The sequence below is a fragment of the Panthera onca genome, chromosome A2 (genome assembly GCF_046562875.1).
Source record: "Panthera onca isolate mPanOnc1 chromosome A2, mPanOnc1 haplotype 2, whole genome shotgun sequence".
In the NCBI taxonomy this organism is placed as follows: Eukaryota; Metazoa; Chordata; class Mammalia; order Carnivora; family Felidae; genus Panthera; species Panthera onca.
The window spans coordinates 16,451,631-16,467,825 of NC_138340.1; positions in this window are offsets into that span (position 1 = coordinate 16,451,631).

A 16,195-nucleotide genomic window follows, 5' to 3' on the forward strand; every position below is an offset into this window, starting at 1 on the left:
TTCCGTGTGTTTGTGTCTGGGTGTTTATAAGTATCTGTGTGTGTCTGCTCAAGGCTCGCAGGCAGCTGTGGCCCCGGGCGGGGCGGGGGGGGGGGGGTGGCGCTCCGGGAAGGCCTCAAGTGGCAACGGAATGTGCTGCTCCCTCGAGCACAGTTCAGCAGCCCAGCGGCCCCCACTGCCTCCTTCCTCGGCACGCGGCTGGCCCCTCGCCGGCTCCTGTTTCACCTCATTTCCCATCTCCTCTCCCCCCCACTGCCCTCTGCCTGTGGACCACTTATTTATGCCTCTGAGGGACCTCAGGGAGCCAAGCGAGATTTGCAACCCCCACCCCCGCCCCGGCACCCACCCCGTGCCCAGGTCTCACCAGAGGGCAGTGACAGAGGGCAGCCTGGCCAGGCCACCACTTGGGAAAGCGGGGGAGGTGGGAAGGCTGAGCTGGCATGAGGCCCCTCCGGGCCCAGAACTGTGAGAGTGGGGACATCTTGTGAGCACATTGGGCTCCCTCCCTCTGTGCCGGGGGTGGGAAGGAGGTGCTCCTTGTTATTTTTAAGTGCCCGGAGCCTTTGATAGAAACTTCAGAGGCAATGCCTCACCCATCCAGACCCCAGGGGGGATTCCTGGGTGTGGAGAGGGGCTGGGGCTGGAGCCTGGGGTGGGGGGAAGGATTCACAGGGGCCTCCCCCTCCTGGGGTCCCCCCACCATCTACCTGCTGAGCCCAGGTCGCTCTGATCCTGTCACTCGTCCTCACCAAAAGGGGGAGAGCAGTGGAACAGACGGGGCCGGGTCCCCCCCCCCCCCCCAGCTAGAACACAGGAAATGCCTCCCCTCATCTGGAGGACAGAACACCCCACATCTGGAAATCTGACAACATCCGGTGCTGGGGGGGGGGGGCAAGTTTTTCACTTTCCTTCCAGATGTTTGGCAAAAGTATTGAGAAAAAAAGGGGTGGGGGGAGGGTCCACAGAGACAAGCCAGAAATACCACAAGAGAAGACAGCCAGAGGAGGACACACAGAGAGAGAGGCTCTTGGGCGGCCCCACTGCCCAGGCCCGATGGCCCTCAAGACAACTGACTCTGGATGTCCCACAGGGACTCCAGCCACCCACAGGCACAACCAGTGAGACACTACCCAGTCCCCTTTCACTCATGATGGGTGAAACCAAGACCCAGGGCAGAGGACACACTCAGGGTCACCCAGACTTCTGATCTCGTTCCTTTCGTCCACACATGACTGCCATATCTCAGAAACCACTCGACACCAGCTTGAACAGGGGTAGGTGAGTGACATAGGGCTCCTGACCGGCAGCTGCCAGGTCCGTGCTACGGGGTGGGACAGGCTGATGCAGCCAGCCGGAGCCATACTGCACCACGTCCTCTGCTTGGGAGAACGTTGGGGGGGAGGGGGGCCTCTGTCCCCTTCCCTCATGCACAGGGCAGGTGCGGTCCTGCAGTGGGGACATTGTGCACAGAACCACCTTCCACTGCCTCCTGAGGGCTTAGACGGAGGCAGGGGCCAGGTCTTTGACTGCTGAGCTCTGGTTCCTGGGAGCCACAGCATCCCCAGGGCTCACCCTGGGGGACCTGTCTCAACCTCAAGCTAATGCCCAGCCCCCCAGCAGGGGCTCTGCAGGGATCAGCCTCCTCCATTGCCAGCAGGACAGGCTGTTGAGGCCAGAAGCAAGGCAGGGGGTGGGCTGGTGGGCAGGCAGGTGAGCAGTAAGGAGGGCCACTCTAAGGTGTGGCTCTCCTCTCTCTCTCCCAGCTCCCAGCCTGAGCTCTGTGTCCCTTAGGAAGGACAGCCTGCAGGCAAGATCCTGGCAGGGCCTGTGGGGTCTGGAGAGCCTGGCTCTTATCCCTCCGGTGCCGCCAGCCCCGGTGTCTGAGTGGTGACCGGTCTGATGCAGACTCACAGGTACTACAGTCCAGAGCCTTCTGGGGGGCAACTACCTTGCCCCCCTCTCTCTCCAGCCAAGGGGAATGCTGGGGAAGATATGGGCCCTAACTTCTGAGGGGCCCATGGATAGAGGCAGAAGACCTCAGGCCACACTGGCCTCCTTCTAGGTTATTTCCAGCCCGCATACCTTTTGCATAGGCTGTTTCCTCCCCTCGTCTGGGACCCTGGCCATGGCTTGCTCCTTGTCATCCCCTGATCTCAGTGATATGTCACCTCCTCTGCGAAGCCTTCTCAGACTACCCTGGACCTGCTCTTTCTGCCTTGTCTCTCACTCAGACTCCCCATCGCGGTGCACCCTAAAACGAGCCTGTTTCTTTGTTGTTTTGTTTCTTATGTGGATTCCCACCCTCCCCCCCATCCCATGAGGGTCAGCTGGCACAGAGGAAATTTTGTTCTTTCACATCTGTATATTCCCAGAGTCTACGACAGAGCCTGGTACACAGTAGGCACTCAATAAATGTCGGATGAGCAGATGTCCCAAAACATCTCAGTTTTACCCATTCCTCACACGGGGACTGGGACCTATTGCTAAACTCCACCCATGGGGTGGTGTCAGGGGAGATTGAGGAGGGGGGATTGGCCGGAAGACTGGTAGGAGCCTGGGTCGCTGCAAGGGGCACCCCAGGACAGGAGTACAGTCAGCAGCTGCGGCCACCTCAGCCCAGGCCTGCGCCGTCTGCCACTCCCACCCGCTGGCTGGGACTCCTGTCACTAGCCTGAAGAAACACTGTGACCCCGTGCTATAGGCAGTGACTTGACCATGAAGACCAGCCAGCAGGGGGCGTAAAAGGGATAGAAACCAGCCAACCCCCAGGACCCAGGATCCCGAACCAGAACCCAGAATCCAGAACTGGAACCTGGAACCCCAAGCCCCGACTCCGGTTTCAAATCTCAGGATCTGAACCTCAAAACTAGAACCTGGAACCCAGAGCCCAGGACCTGACCCCACTCCGGAGACCCAGACTTTAAAACCCGGGATGCCAAACCCAGACCCTCAATCCAGACTCCAGACCCAAGACCCCAGGCCGAGGAGCAGGACTGTCAACCCAGAGTCCAGACCCAGGACTCAAGACCCAGGACCCAGGACTGTCAACCCAGACCCCGGACCCAGGACCCAGGACGGGGGCTTGCTGGCTCCCCAGAGTGGCACTGCTGACATCTCTGTGTAGACAAGGGCGGGGAAGGGGGGAGGGTAAACGCTTGGCAAACAGCAGGGGTGAGTGCTTGGCAGACCTTCCTGTAATGTTCAGAGGGGCATGAGGAATGTCCCTCATCCTGTCAGAGCCAATTCGGGGAGCTCAGAATATGGTGGCCACGTGGAGAGGGTGGTGGAGGGTGACGGGAGGGAGGGATGGACAAGGCCTGGCTGTCCTTTAGGCTCAGGAGCCAGAGGCAGGGAAGGAGGGTCGGGCTCTTGTCCCCCTGGCCGCAGGCTCCACAGGCCGTCCTGGCCCGCCCCAGCCCTCCCCTCCTGGCCTGAGGCCTCTGGGCTGGGACGCAGGCCCACACTTCCCGGAGGAGTCGAGAACGCGGCCTGGGCCAGACCCAGAGCCTTAGAAGTAGGTCAAATGTTGCTGTGCAGCAGGTCCTGGGGACCCCGTCCAGGCGTGGGCAAGCCCACGGGCAGCAGCTCACCCACCAGGGCACCCGTGTGTATCCACATAGACGTGAACCCACCACCACGTGTTGGGTGCCCATAAGCACAGACCCCACGCAGGGCCCCCGGTCCCTGCCCAGCTGCACAGATGGGGGCACTGAGGCAGCCCCCCCCCCCCCAGAGAGGCAGCAGCTGCCCAGCAACTCTGGCCAGAGGTGGCACGAGGCAGACACGAGGAGCAGGAGGACAGGAATTTCTGCACCATTCCATGGCCCTGGGGCCTTGGGTGAAAGTCTGACTCCAAAGAGGACTTCCCAGCAGGGCTGCTATGCCACCAACAGGATGTGGCCTGCTTCCCGGAGCATAGCCCCAGGCCTTGAAAGACGGGAAGGAGTGGCCAAGGGGGAAGCAGGAGACTCTGTACGCTCTTGTGACCCAGGCTGGTCCTGGCTTCTCTGGGCCTCAGTTTCCCCATCTGTACAATGGCCATGGTGGGGCGAGGTGACAGTCACTGCCCCAGAGTCCCAGTCCATCCTCACCACCCCCACACCGCACACAGACAACTCTGTCCTCGGCAGGCCAAACACAACCCTCAGGCCCCTCCCTCTGCCCACTGTGCTGACGGGGACCAGATGCTCCAACCTTGTGGTTCTGGGGTGGGGGTGGCAGGACCCAGCGGGCTGGCAGGCAAGCCCTGGGTTTGGCCCAGGGACCTATAATCAGCTCCTGCCCCTCTGATCCCTGCCCAGGACTGACGCTTGGGGCTGTGGTGTCCTGGCCGGCTGTGGCCACGGCCGCTATATTTGGGAGCCCAATTGAGCATGAGGGAGGGGTGGGCAGGCAGGAGCCTCCAGGGACCAGCGCCTCGTGGGAGGACAGACTGGGGGACTGTTGGCCAGGCTTGGTCCGTTACAGAAGGAGGGCAGAGCCCTGACTTTAGGGGCCCAGTGTGAGGGGCGTGCTCTGCTCTCAGAGGCCTGGCCTGGGGGGCATCGGTCTTGCCCTCCGCAGCTGGTCCGAGGAGGTAGATTGGAAACGGGTCCGAGAATACCGAACCCCTTATTTAGTCCAAAGAGTCAGACTGCAAGTTGGGGCCGGGCATCCTGAGTGTGTGGGAAAGGGGTAGGGGCTGACAAGTGTGAATGGGAGTGGGAAGGCTCTCCGGGGGTGAGTTTGGGGCTAGAGGGGTCTCAGATGGAAGGGACGGGAGGAGGGGTACCCATGAGCCGAGCCAAGGAATGGAGAAAGCAAGGCCGGAGGCAGGGGTCCGAAGGAACGGGGCCAGGTGCTGCCCAGTCCCTCGCCGGCATGGCCTGCGGCCTCCCTGAACTGCCCTGGACATTCCCGCCGCTGGGCCAAACCCTGTACCCTCCCACCAGCAGTTTCCCAAAGAGCAAATATTTATTGTCCTTGGAAGAAAAAAAAAGAGTCCCCTTTTAGGATCGGGGTCTGGGAACTGGTACTGAGGCTTGCAGGGGCTCGGCGGCGGCCCCAGATGACCAGAGGCCCCACCTAGACAGGCTGAGGGTGGAAGGAGCCTGGCACGGAGGCTGGCCTCGGAGGACAGGGGTCGTGGCTGCCCCGGGCTGCGGGGTGGGGGCTTTGCCCAGGCCCATTTCCCCAAGGCTTCCCCAGAACAGGTCGGAGGGTGGACAGACACTGTCACCGTGGCAGGAGGTGTGAACGCGTGTGTGCAGATGTGTGCCATGTCGTGTGCTCACGCGTGTCGCGAGAGGCCATGACCACACGCGTGTATGAGTGTGTCTGGGGGCGTCCCTCTGTGAGCCTGTTCATCTGCTGGCACGGGGCAGGGTGGGGGCATGTGGACACAACCTCTGTTGAATGGCCAATTCAGTCAAAAATGAGAGTAAATTTAGCAGGGGAAAAAAAAAAAAACCCGTCAGTCAGACGAGGAGTCTGAATTGGGCGGTTGTTTGACTGGATGGACCGACTGTCTCAGGCAAACAGTCCCTGCTGGCTGGGAGGGGGAACGGGCCCCCCTACTCCGTGCCCATGCAGGCATGGGGGGAAACTGGAGGCGGGGACCCCCACCGACCGCAGCAGAGACGTGACACGGGGACTGAGACAGAGATGGGGACGGATTCAGAGACAGGGCAGGGAGGGTTGTGAGGCAAGCCAGAGACAAAGAGAGAACCCAGGGTGGGAGCAGCTTCCCAGGGCCACCAGACGAGGTGCGCGCGCACCGGGCCCTCAGCTGGGAGCCGGGATACGGCAGGTTCGGCCTCACCCGCGAGCAGCCCAGAGTGGACAGGAAAGGGGCCCCAGACCAGGGTGCGGGAAGAGAGCGAGGCCACGGGCGGCCGTGACAGCGGGGGTGGTGGCGGGAACGTAGGCAGCGCAGGGTTCAGTGATGGCAGTGGCGGAGGTGACGGCAGGAGGGTGACTGGGAGGTGATGGTGGTGATGGCAGAAGAGGCGATGATGACCGGGAGGGCCTCCCTCCCCGTCCCCTTGCACACGCCACCTAGTCGTGGTGGCCCCACCAGACCCACACACTCCACCCAGCACCAGCTGTGTCCTTGTGCCTCCAGTGGCCACACAAACACCCTCTGTGGCCCAGGGTGTGGAACTGCATAAAAATGGCCCAAGCCCCCAGCCAGGAATAGTTAGGATCAATTCCGGTACCTGCCTCTGCAGATATTTATATATCCGCCCCACCTACCCTGTCTAAAACACAACACACTCACACACACACACACACACACACACACACACACACACTCAGAAATACCATAGTCAGGCTAACCTGCTCTTGCTGTGAGTCCCTGTCTGTCTGGAAATACTCACTGGGCCCTAGACACTCCCCACACCACCTGGTCCCTTTCCACCAACGCCAGGGCCAACAGGAATCACACGGAGGCGTGTATGTGCACACACACACACACGCCCCGTCCACGGGGGCTTGCACCAAGAGCAACCACGCTCCCACGCGCACACCTTTAAACATAAATCCTCACACAATATAGATGCGTTTGCACAAATGTTTATACACATGTGTACCTGCCTGTGCGCACACATGCACCCACACATATGCCTGTCGCACGCATATGCACACACACTCGTGTGCCTCCGCATACACGCACACCTAGCACATCACACCTCTGAGCTCACTGGAACAGAAAGAGTTCTGGGTGGGAATTAGGAGGAGCGAGAAGGAGGAGAGATCAGGGAGATCGGGGAACCACAGCAGGCCTGCCTGATGAGGTCTGGGAGATCATGTGAGCACACATGAGTGTGAGTGAGTGTGTGTGTGTGTGTGTGTGTGTGTACATCCAGGTGTTTGGGACCTTTTCACTGCCTCCTCCCTGGCCCCCACCCCCACTCCTGTTCACAGAGGGAAAATAGAGGCCAGAGCACAGCAGCTGGGCCTGGGGAGGTCAGCGTCCCCAGGTTTGGGGCTCTCAGGCCTTAGCATCTGTGTTATTCTTGGCAAACCCAGGCCAGATAAGCACGGGGGTCAGAGCTCGGCTCTCGTGGGAAAGGACTCTCTGGAAGTCTCCCGACCCATTCCTTTCCCAGAACCTGGACCCCAGAGCAGGCAGGGGTGAGGGCAAAGGGAAAGAGCAATGGCCGAGGGACAGGCAAGTCCTCATCAGGCTGGCCTTGAGGGCCAGGGTGGGAGAACACAGCAGGTTCAGACACTCACAGATGCCCAGGAACGTGGAGTGACCCCTCAAACCAGCCCAGGGATGCCCAAGTGCACAGCCGGAGCACAAGGAGAGGGGCCATGACAGGCACCCAGCTCTCTGCAGCGGCGGAACTTGAGCTCCTCTGCTCCAGGGGGCTTCATGAGGTTTGGAGCCAGGGCTAATGGAAAAGCTATTTTGGGGAGATGGTTGGGATGTTAGGGGACACGAAAGCATCATGCCCCATCCAAAGCAGATGATGAGGTGCTGGTCCTGGGATTAGTTACCTGCTCCTGGTGTCATCACTGACTCCTGGAGCCTCTTCCCTCCAGAGACCTCTGGGTACACACTGGCAGGATGGGGTGGGGTCTTGGGTCAGCTCAAAAGGCAAGCAGTGTCCCCAGCATAGTCAGATCGGGGCATGCTCCGCCCGAGTCTCCTCGTTCCCCACTTGCACCAACTTCTGCCCACCCCCCCCCACCCCCCCACCCCACCCCCACCCCCGCACAGGTCTCAGTCCCTAGCAGAAGGCTGAGGCTTCTCTGCTGGAGCTTAGAGCTCAGAGCCGAGTCATCAAGGGAACAATCAGCTGGAATTCTGCACAACTATAGGGCTAGTCCGAGGCTGCAGATAAGCGAGAGGCACTGGGGGCTTCCTGCGCCCCCTGCCCTCAGAGAGCCTTGCCTGCTGGCAAACCCCGCCCCTCTGAAGAGGGGTTCTGCCTTCAGGAGTTCTGGTCAGAGGGGATAAGCAGGCCACTCCCACAGCCCACCCCCATCAGCACGCTCTCTCCCCGGCCTGGCCTCTACTGGCTGCAGCAGTCTGGGGTCAACAACCACGAAGAGACTCATTGATTGCGGCTGCCAAGAGCACTCGCCACCTCCGGCCCCCGCTTGCCTGACCTTGGGGTCCAGAGAGAGGGCATGCCAGTCTCCCCACCCCCATCACCCCACTGAGGACAGCAGCCACAGGGACAGCCGGGTTGGCCTGCACTGGAGGACTGGGGTGGCCCCTCCCTGCAGTCCCCCAGCCTCCCAGGTTTCAGTCTCCCCTTTGGGTTTTGGGCTCCAGTCACCTCCAGCTTGATGCTTGGGCTGCTCCCTGATTTGCTAAGAACTCTCCATTGGACGGGTTCAGTTTCATAAGGCTCCCTGGAGGAGAACTTTCTAACACTGCATGACAGGGACTTGTCCACAGGCCAGAGGAGGACCCCTCTGAGATCCTGGGATTCCCTTCCTCCCCGTGGGGAAACTGAGGATCAGGAAGGGAAGGCCTTCCCCATAGCAGATGAGAGATGAGAGGGGACAAGAAGGAGCACAGTGTTCAAAGTCTAAAGCTCCAGCCACTAAACCCCTTCCTGCAGAGATACAGGACAAGATGAGGATTTTTTCTACCACGGAGGACGCAGCAGGACAGAGATGACCCAGTCCCTGCCCTCATGGGCTCACTGTCTCTTAGGATATGGCAAGAATCAGGAGAGTGAGGTCCCATTCTGCTGGGGAGTGGGGGGGGGGGGGCGGGGGCAGATCCAGGAAGACCTCGGAGAAGAAGGGACATTAGAAGAGCATAGGAGAGCCTCCCAGCCGAAAAGGGAGGGCAAGTCAGACTGGAAGAAGCAGGGGCCAAGGTGAGAGCTCACTGAGGGTTCAGGCAACGGGAACCCCAGTCCAGGGGGGCTAACAGGGAAGTAGCTCCTGGAAGCAAAGCAAAGCCTCCACATCTGGGGGCCCAGCCAAACACACAGTAAGCTCTCAAGTGTTGGGGACTGAGTGATCTGATCCAGGAGGCCACAGGAAGGCATTTGAGCAGAGGAGTGGCCCCATCAGGGCTGAGCTTACAGAACAATTCTTTTCTCTCTCCTCCAACTTCTTTCTTTGCTAGGTCATCACTCCCTTATCCCCCTGGGCCCCTCAATAGCCCCGTGTGGTTATGCTTGAATCAGAACAGTGGTGTGGAGCACTGAGTGGGAGAGGCAGGGCTTCCCTCCACGTGGGGCCCAGCTCAGCTCACTAGGCCAGGAATGGCTCCTGGGGTTTCGAGCGGGGACAGGACATGCTGGATGGCCCAGGGGTCAGCATGCCTGCTCCCTGCCTCTGCATCCCCGATATGGCTCAGGAAGGCGGGAAGGAAAGGGGTGCAGTGGGGGTCCAGGACCTCTGCTTTCCACCTGGGAAGTGAGGCTTGAGCTTTTCGTTCACTCCAGAAGAGGCAGAGGTGCCCCAGAGATAGAGCAGTGGGCCGGAGCAGGCAGGGGCTCCGTATGTGACTTTGAGCAGCCCTCCCTGGGTCCAAGCAGCTGCTGGAGCCCTTCCAGCTCTGGGGAAGTTTCTGATGTGTGCACAGTCACTCTCCTGTTATCTCTGGAATCTCCTCCGAGGTGGGGACCCACTGGTCCCCAGTCAGGACGCTTCAGCCTCTCCCACAGCCAGCGGGGTCCTGGGTGTTGGGAAGACCTGGGTACTTGGTCTGAATGAGCTTGATGACCTCTGGCACGCCATTGCCCCTCTCTGGACATCGTTCTCCCACACACGGTTTTATAAACTTCCCCAAGTGCTTCCTCTTTCTGGCCAGTTCAGCCAACGTCCACGGCGCCTCTGGGCCAGGCTCTGTGCCGGGTGCTGGATGGCCGGACAGACACAGTCTGGTCCCAGCCCAAGATGTTCCCAGTGTCATTGCCAGCTCATTGCTTCACCCGGCTAGTGTTCTCCGAGGCAGGAGAGGAAACTGAGGCCCAGAGAGATGGCCCCGCCGTCCTCAAATGGCCCAGCCTGACCAAGGACCACCCACAGAGAGCACCCCTCCAGTCCAAGCAGGGCCCAGTATCAAGACCTAGGGGTCCCTGACCCTAGATCTCCCCACCATAACCCCCAGCCAGGACCCCGTGTCTGAGCTAACCCCCTTCTTTCTGTGTCTTCCTTCCTGGCCCCCCGTCCCTTCAAACCGCAGGGCCCAGCCGGCCTCTGGAACGCGTGCCCAGGACCTCGGTGATATTTTGAGTTTAAGAAAACTTTGCAGTCGGCAGGAGCTCTTAAAAGTTATAAATAGCAGCAGCGGGAGCCCATGCTGGGAGAGGCGGAAACACGTGTCAAACACGCCTGGGAGGGGGGTATTCCGAGGCACAGACACCCCCCCCTCTCCAGGGACCCACCAAGCTTCAGGGGATTTTACAACCACTGGAGTGGGAAGTCACACCCCACCCGGAAGGCGTCTGGGAAAGGAGACTCCATTCTAGTCCCGCCTCCCCCACCAGGGTCCCAGAAGTTTGGCCAGGTTGCCCAGGCATGTGAGGACGCTGTTGAAAGGCATCTGGGGTGGGAGGGCTTGCTCCTACCCTGCCCTTTCCATCACCAGGTCCCCACCCAGATGCCCGGCATGGGAACCCTAAGGGCTTAACCCCAGCCAATGATGGCAGGGGTGCGGAGGGGGTGGGAGCTGGTAAGCCTGGAGGGAGGAAGGGACTATTCCAAGGTCACACGGCAGCTGGGTGGAATTTAGACCCCCAAGCCACAGTTCTTCCCACCTAACAAATACTGCTGCTGCCTCCCTTCCATTTCAAGGGACCAGGGGACAATATTTGACCCCATCCGACTAAAGCAGAGTTGGAAGCCTGAAGACAGTGTGAGGCATGAGCTATCCCCGTCCTCACCTGGGGGTGGACGGACCCTGGAGCCTCATTCCTTAACGCCCCAAGCAATCCTCACCCTTCCACTTCTGATGGAGACCCTCTGTTGAACAGATGAGGACCTGTGTGCTGGAGAGAACAAGTGTCCCCCTCCACCGCTGTAGGATGTGCACCCACGCCCACCCCAAGGCCAGGTGTGGGGTCTCAGGTTTGCCTTGAAGGCCATGGGCTTTGAGGACACGCTCTCAGAAGCCTGGTGTGATGGGACACAGCCACCAAAGCCCCCTCGATTTTCTCAGCTGCTCTGCAACACTCATGGGCAGGAACCATTACTCCAACGTACAGGTCAGGAAACTGAGGCTTGTCCGAGGCCACCCCCAGGCCTGCCTTGCTCACGCCCCACCTGCTGCCCATGGCCCCCAGCAGGTCCGGGGGCGGTAGCCAGTCCTGGCGTCCAGGCGCTCTGAACCTCAGGGAGCCCCAAAGGGTTTATGGGGCTCCCGATGAATGGGCCTGTTGAGCTCAGAGGGGGCCGGGCCCGAGTAAACATGACTGGGTCTGAGCTGCCATTCTCCCTTGCCTCCTTCCCGAGGACCCAGGACCAAAATACAACTTCCTGTCCCCGGAGCTGAGGGCCAGACTCGCCCCTCAGAGCCCTGGACTGGGGCTCACTGGAGGAGCACAGCCACAGCCAGGCGGCCCCCAAGGGGAGAGAGGTCTTCAGGTTTTCAGATTCATAGATTCCAAGCCCTGAGCGCCTGCACACTTTGTGGAGCCCCTTCAAGCCTTGAACTGGCCTGTGAATGACAGATCAGGAAACCAAGGCAGGAAGGGGACCCACAGGTCAGGGCAGAACAGGCCCCAGCCTCCCACTCCCCTGGCCAGAGAGAGTGGGAACAGCAGGAAGAGCAGAGGGGTGCGTGGGGCTCAGAGGAGGGAGAGGCTCCGTGAGTGGAGAGTCAGGAAGCAGCAAGCTTGACAGAGGGCAGAGGAAAACTGACCTGCAAAGCTGAAATCTGGTCCCCATTGTGCACCCAGGGATCCCTCTTGGTGCTGCGCTCCTAGGAGCAGCCCAGCACCGGGGGGCAGGAGCCCCATAAACACTAATTTGTCATCGTCTCACTCCAGGCCCCTGGCCATCCTGGTCTACCCCCTCAGCCTCATTTCCCCCACCCGGAGGCCAGGTATGGACAAGCTCTCTACCTCCCTCTCCAGCCTGTGAACTAGAATGTGCTCGGAAACTGTAAATTGTGGTGTCCTCCCCAGGAGCCTGGAAGACCTGGGGAAGGGTCTCCCCTGAGGATGGGGGCCCCAGGAACGTGCCCCAGCTGCTGGGGTTGGTCTGGGGCCAGCCATCTCACATGCCAGGCGCTGGGGGCTACTGCTGGAATGTGCTGAGAGGCAGCAGCCACGTGAATCATTACACCTCGTCAGGCTCGGCCTGGGACTTCCAGACACAAACCAGCTCAGGCTGGGCTCAGGCAGAAGGGCAGCCTCCAGCCAGGGTCTCCAGGTGCAGGAGCGAGGCTCCAGGGTCTTGCATGGCCTCTTCCACCCCATCTGTCCACGTCCTCGCTCTCGGTGTCGGGACCCAGCCCTGGTTCCGTCACAGCTCACTCCACAGAACCACAGAGGAAGGTCATCCTGTCCACAACCCTGCCTCCGTAACAGCATAAGCAGACCCTGAGCCTGAGTGGCACTGGCTGGTTTCATGCCAAGAACCCACATTCCAGTGGGCAAGGAGTCAGATACGGAGCGGCTATGGGGTTGCAGGATTAGGACAAGGGCTGGGTGGAATGAGTATCCCCACGTGTCACCTGCCTGAAGAACACTGAGCACCCAGTGCTGAGAGGTGAGGCCTTCTCAGGTCTGTTTTTCTGCCTGTGAGCTAGGTATAAACTACCTGTAGCCTCCATCTGATTCCTTCAGGTGCCAAAGACTTTAACAAAGTCACTCAGAGGGGCTCTGCTCATACCTCACGGTGGCCTGAAATTTCTGAGACATGGAAAAGGCCAGGAGAGGCAGACAGGGACACCAGAACAGACGGAAGAAGAGTTAGCCAGAGAGAGGCTTGGAAGGGCAAGGAGAGGACCACCGTGTCACATCCACACCTGAAGGGCTGGGCTGGCCTGTGTCACACCCATGGAGGTGGGGGAGGGCCCAGTTCAGGGCACGGAACACAGGTACACTTGGACCTCCCTCTGCTCCCCCACCAGGCGTCTGGGACAAAGTCCTGGGCTGGTGCAGGGCTTGGTAAAAAATAATTAATTTTTCTTTTCAAGCGAAAGCTCTCACTTAAGCCTTTTCCTGTCCCCAGCAGCAACATCCTTGCTTAGGTCTGAAGCAGAGGCAGCTCAGACCTATCCATGGCCTCTCCATGGCCGACCTGAGTCTGCTCTGTGTTTCCAGGCCCTACCCGGAAGACCCTGTGGGCTCCAGGTGAGTGGGGTCCAAGGCAACCCTGGGACCTGAGCACAGCTGGGAGAGGCAAGGCTGTTGTGCCCCATTGCGTTAGCGCATGTGTTTGTGTGCGTGTGCACATGTGTGTGCCTGTGTCGTGCTGCGGGGCAGACAAGGCGTGCCTGCGTGGAGATGTCTGTGGATCTGGCGTTACTGCAGGAGGGGGTCTCTGACAGGAGGCCCCCCCTCCTCCAGGCGCCCCAAGAGTGCTCCCTGCCTGGGGCAGAGCCTCCCAACCCCTCTGCCCCCAGCTTCCCTCCCTTCGCCTTCCTGAGAGGTGAGAAAACCAGGCTTCCTGCTGCAAGGGGAGGGGGCTGCCCGAGCGAGCAGCTGCCGTGGGAGCCTCCAGTGACTCATCTGGGTGGGGGGTGTTTATGAGCAGGCGAAATGGCTGTAAAAGTGGCACCTCGGTTCACTTATGGCCTGGCCATCCCCACCCCCACCAGCCCCTTGCCTTGAAAAACTTCCAGAGGGGCCTGGAACCAGGGAGAGGTCTGAGGCTTGGTGGAGGCTCAGCCTGGGGTCAGGGTTCAGCTAGGGGTCAGAGGTCAGACTGGGATAAAGACTCTGTGTGGGGGATAAAGCTCAGTCTGGGATCAGGGTTGAGATTGGGATTCAAGCTGACTTTGGAGCTAGGATTGGGGGATGAAGTGTTGAGGGTCTGCAGGCCAGTTTTCCCACAGAGCTCCCAGAATGGGACAAGGGGTTTTCTGAGGGAGTGAGGCCAGGCTGAAGAGCTAAGAGCTGAGCCTCTGTCTTTCCTTCCTGAGTCTGGTGCCCACCGTGGCCCTAGGGTCTGTGTAGCTTGGCCAGAGCCCTACTCACAGCAGCAATGGCAGCAGCAGAATCCAGTTTAGGGTCACTGGGCCGGAGTCCAGTCTCTGCTCCAGTTCTGAGCTCCAGTAACCATCTTGGCTCTTCCCCATCAGAGGCAGGAATCCCTAAAGGCAGCTCCCTACCCCCCCAACCAGACCTTTTCAAACCACTGAAACTGACCAGAAACTGACCCTGGGGCCCTGGGGCTTGCCTATCAAAAAGGGCAGGCTGGCTCTGTCAGGCAGGCGGGTGCTACCAGTTAATGTGTGACACCCAATCCCCATGGTGGTACTTTAACCAGAGGCCTAAAGGTGACTTAGGGGATCAGCCTCACCCACAGTGGTGGAATATCCAGCAAGGGCTTCTGGGGTGAGGCACAGGAGTTATGGCTAGAGGAACGCCCTTAAGGGGCCCACCGCCCGTCAGACCCCTCTCTGCAGCCCTACCCACAGCCCACCCCGGTCCTCCCGAGTACAAATATTGTTTGTTTCCCAGTCTCAAGCTTTCTGGTGTCAGATCTAAGGCCTCCCTACATCAGCCCCTAGTTCCTGCAATCCCTCCATGAATGTTCTTTTCCTATCACAGGGCAGGGGTGGTCAGCCATAGAACCATAAAACATAATAGAATGGTTTAGGAACAGAGACATAAAAGTGAGACTATCAAAATATCACCCTGAAGAAGCACAAAGGTTCCTTAGGTACCCACTCTGGGCACCTGGGCCTCTCTGTCCCTGTTCCTAAGTAACCCACACACCATAGGGGGCAGCTCCCAAATCACAGCCCCTCCCCCCACCGGCCCCCCAGTAATGGAGAAGATGGTGTCACAAGGAGGGAGGGATGTTCTCTACACCAGGCATAGCATGATCCTAGCACAGTAAACTATAAAGGCCGAGGGCTGGGGAGTGAGCATGAGAAGGCCAGGAGTCTAGGGGACAGTACTTGTTGGGGAAAGTCACCTCTGGAGGAAACTGCCTCAAACAGCATAGTCCTTAATCACCAGGACAAGAAATTTGAGGGTAGTGGGATACAGAGGAGGATGTGGCCACAGACCCATAGGAAGACAGCTGTGCATACAGTATGGGAGATGGGTGGGTTTGGGTCTGAAGAAGGGTGGGCTGACAGAAAGGCTGGTTGCAGCTGGATTCCAGTAGTCTGAGGGTTTAGACTGGCAGATCCATTCACATGGGGGGAGGGGCCATCCCTGAAATGTTGGGGGGGGGGCCAGGGCTGGTTTGGGGGCTCTGAGGAGCTCCATTTCCACAGGCTGAGTCTGGGAAGCTTACAGACCCCATGGGTCTGGCCACCCACCCTCTGCAGCACGAAAACAGTAAAGTTAAAAGTGCCCTTTGAATCAGCTGGTCAAATCCTCGGTTTACAGATGAGGCAACTGAGGCCCAGACAGCAGGAAGTCGTCCTGCGCAGGATATACAACAGGTGAGTGGGTAAGCAGGGACTGCCACTCCACTCAGGTATTTCCCAGGGCAGCTTCCCCCAAGCCATCCCTAAAGCCATTCGCTCCAGGCGTCCCAGGCCCTCCCCAGCACCTCGGCTTCCCTGCCAGATACTGAAAGGTGGCAGGCTTGGGGTCCGAGATGCCTTCCTCTCGGCACTACAGCGTCCCCTCCCGGGCATGAGCTCGTAACCCCGCCCCCACAGACTCATCCCGCTCTTCCCCCAAGTTGGGGGTTCCCAGTGGACCAGAGCCCGCCTGGAGTGTTTGGAGATGTGAAGGGGTGGAGAGGGACGCGGGGCTCCGGAGTGGGGGTCCCGGCCGAGCCCCGGGTCTCGCGGCCTGGAGCCTCCCGGGGTGGAGTCAGGGGCGGAGCTGGAGGGGTGGAGGCCGGGCCGGCGTCTGGAAGGGTCGAGACTCTTGAGAGACCCGGACCCGGGGAGAGACCGGGGAGGGTGGGAGAGGGACGTGAGCCCCGAGACGCGGGCAGGGGCGGGGGCGGGTCTAGAGCACAGCGGACCTACCCACTAGGGAGTTCCCGAGGCCGGGGGTCCAGGCGAGGGCGGGGCGGGAGGGCCGTGGCGGCCGAGCCAGGCTCGGGGCTGGCGGCCCGGCAGCCTCCCCAGGGACCCCGGTGCAGCCCGAGCGGG